The sequence below is a fragment of the Herpailurus yagouaroundi genome, unplaced genomic scaffold (genome assembly GCF_014898765.1).
Source record: "Herpailurus yagouaroundi ecotype Mexico unplaced genomic scaffold, PumYag 163, whole genome shotgun sequence".
Taxonomy (NCBI): Eukaryota; Metazoa; Chordata; class Mammalia; order Carnivora; family Felidae; genus Herpailurus; species Herpailurus yagouaroundi.
Genome location: NW_024412404.1, coordinates 44632077 through 44635716, shown reverse-complemented (window position 1 = coordinate 44635716; position 3640 = coordinate 44632077). Strand labels below are relative to the sequence as shown.

Here is a 3640-nt window from a genome sequence, read left to right as displayed (position 1 = left end):
AGTTGGCCATACGTTTGTGGGTCTAGTTCTGGGGTTTCTATTCTATTCCATTGGTCTATGTGTCTGTTTTTGTGCCATATAGTACCAGTCTTGACTGATAATAAGCCTGACCAGAAAACCCAGGTGACTGCAGAACCTCTCTAGTAGTTTTTTTCTAGGCAGGGAACCAAGCCATCAAACATAGCTAATTATTCTCAGCCGGCAGCACCCTCCTACTCCAAAGCTCAGAAAGTGACCTTGACCCAAAATAAACCTGATAGCAAGTCCTACCAGCCTAGAAGATGTATCTAGAAAACCAACTGACCTGACTAGAGAAGAATGGTCTATGTCAAAGCAAACCTGTAAAGGCTGGAAGTGGTGACCACTTACTCAGATGCATAGATAACAATGTAAGGAATCAAAGATCATGACAAATTTGGTAAACATGACATGACAAATGAATCTAATAAAGCTTGACTCTAAAGAAATGGATAAATATGAACTGCCACACAAAGATTTTAGAATAATCCTCCCCTTGATGTTTAATGAAGTATAAAAACAGACAAAAAAACTGAACAAAAATAGGAAAACAATACATGAACAAAATGAGAATTTCAGCAAGGATAGAGACCATCAAAAACCAACTAATAAAAAATCCTAGAGCTAAAAAATACAGTGACTATACTGAAGACTTCAGAAAAGAGCCCCAGAAGCAGAGTCAAATATGGGAAGGAAAAAAAAATAAAAAAAAAACCTCAAATATAAGAAAGGACATTTAAAATTATCCAATTAGAGGAGCAAAAAGAAATGAACAAAAGTAAAGAAGTCTATAACACTTATGGGACACAATCAAATTGACATTATCCACATTATGTAAATTCTAGAAGAGAAAAAGTAAGAACCAAAAGTATATTTTAAATGATAGTGGCTGAAAGTTTTCCAAAACTGGGGAGAAAAATGAACTCTTAAATCCAGAGGACTCAAAAACCACAAATAGGTTGAACCTGAATAGGACTACACTGAGACACATTAAATTGTCAAAAGTAAAGGGAAGAATCTTTAAAACAGCAAGAGAAAAGAGAAATTACATGTGGATTTCACAACAGAAATATTTCAGGCTGGGAGAAAATGAGAGGGTATATTCAAAATACTGAAAAATAAAACTCTCAACCAAGTATTCTATACTTGGCAAAGTTGTCTTTCAGAAATGAAGGAGAGATAAAAACAGAAAAATGATGTTAATTATAATTGTAAAAGCATAGGAAGGCAGTATAAGGCTCATGGATATTGGTGAATACATACAAGTAGATTGTATAATATGGTAATTTGGGTGTGTAATTTATCTACAATTGTAGTTTAAAATTTATCATAACTACAATAATCTGTTATTAGTTACACAATATAAAATATGTAAACTAACATTAATAATCTAAAATATGAGGGGAAGTTAAATTGTAAAGTTTAGGAATTCTATTCAGTGAAGTTATCAGTTTAAATAGGGTATTATAATTTTAAGATATTTATGTAAACCTTATGAGAACTGCAAGGGAAAAATCTATAGTAGATATACAAATAAACATGATAAAAAATGTCAAAGCTTACTGATACCAAAAGATATCAACACACACACATACACACACAACAGGAGGATATAAGGAATAACTGGTCTACAAAGCAGTCAGGAAAAAAAAAAAACAGCAATAGTAAGTCCTTACTTATCAATAGTACTTTAAATATGAATGGATTAAATTCTCTAATCAAAAGCTTTAAGAATACCTTAAAGGTAAAATTATGAAAAAAAATTTAAATTATGCCTACAAGAGACTCACATTAGCCTTAGAGACACACAGAGTTAGAGAAAGAGAATGGAAAAAGTTATTTCAAGAAAATGGTATCAAAAGAAAAAAAAAGCAGTGAAGCTATATTTACATCAGGAAAAAACAGTAGACCTTAAGATACAGAGAGAAAGAAGATTATTAAATAGTGATGAAGGGGTCAATATACCAACAACATAATGATTGTAAATATTTATATACTCAACTCACAGAACACAAATATATGGAGCAAAAAATAACAGAAGTAAAAGGATAAACAGCATTATGACAGGTAGGGATGTTAGTACCCTACTGTCAATAATGGATAAATAGATCATACAGGGAATCAATAAGGAAATAGTGCATTTGAAAAACACTATAGATAAAATAGACCTGTCAGACATATACATAATGTTTATCAGACAACAGGGGAATACACATTTGTCTCAACTGCACACGGAACGTTTTCTGGAATACACAACACATTTTAGCAGGCTAAAAAAGATTAAAGTATCTTCTCTGACCACAATGGTAGAAAAGTAGAAATTCAAAACAGGAAGAAAACTGGAATGTTAATATGTATAAGGAAATTAAACAGCACTCTCAACAGCTAGTGAACAACAACAAAAAAATGAAAATAAAGGGTAAATTTAAAAGTACCTTGAGAAAAATGAAAATGGAAACCCAACACACCAAAACTTATCCAGCAACTACAGTTTTGGGAGGGAATTTTATAGCAATAAAGGCCTACAAAAAAACAAAACAAAAGATATCAAATAAACAAGTCTATACCTTAAGGAACAAAAGAAAAAAACTGAGCCTAACAAAAGAAAAAAAAAAAAAAAACCTAAGCCTGAAGTTATCAATAGGAAGGAAATAATAAATCATAGAAAAAAAATAGAAAACTGGAAAATAATACAACAGATTAACCAAAAAAAGAGTTGGTTCATGGAAAAGATAAACAAAAACACAAATCTTTTTACTTAGATCAAGAAAGAAAAAAAGGACACATTCAACAAAATTATAAATGAAAAGAGACATTTCAACTAATACCATAGAAATAAAAAGATCACAAAAGGTCAACTATACATCAACAAACTAGACAAACTAGAAGAAATGGAAAAATTATTGGAAACATGCAAACTACCAACAATGAATCAGAAAAAAATAAGAAATTTGAACAGACCAGTTACTAGTAAGCAGGTTGAATAAGTAATCAAAAATCTCCCAATGAAAAAAGCCCAGGGCCATCTGGGTGGCTTGGTCGGTTAAGCATCTGACTTCAGCTTAGGGCATGATCTCATGGTTTGTGGATTTGAGCCCCACATCGGGCTCTGTGCTGACAGCTCTGAGCCCGGAGCCTGCTTCGGATTCTCTGTCTCCCTTTCTCTCTTCTCCTCCCCCACTCATGTGTTTTCTCTCTCTCTCTCTCTCTCTTCCTCCCTCCCTCCCTCCCTCTCTCAAAATAATAAACATTAAAAAAATTAAACAAAAGAAAGAAAAAAAGCCCAGAAACAGATGTACTGACAGGTGAATTTTAGCAACATTTAAACAAGAATTAATGGCAAGCCTCCTTTATGTTACAGAAAAATTGAAAAGAAGTAAACCCTTCCAAATGAACTTATTTTATGAAGCCAGCACTGTCTGATACCAAAGCCAGGGGGGAAAAGACCAAAAAAACAAAACAAAACAAAAAAACACAAACAAACCACTACTAGAAAAGAAAACTATAGGTCAGTATGCATGAGGAATACAGATACAAAAATATCAATAAAATACTAAGAAGTTGAATTATTAGCAATTAAAAAAAAATTTCATGATCAACTATGATTTATCCCTGGGTTTCA

General features: G+C 32.3%; 1 long non-coding RNA gene across 1 annotated transcript in view; it reads right to left on the bottom strand.

The window, feature by feature from the left end:
* LOC121037545 (uncharacterized) overlaps positions 1–1337 on the bottom strand; it is a 6726-nt gene extending 5389 nt beyond the window's left edge. The window contains exon 1 of the long non-coding RNA XR_005793819.1: positions 1327–1337. This is a non-coding gene — a long non-coding RNA (uncharacterized LOC121037545). The remainder of the gene's footprint in view (positions 1–1326) is intronic.
* Between the last annotated feature and the right edge of the window lie 2303 nt (positions 1338–3640).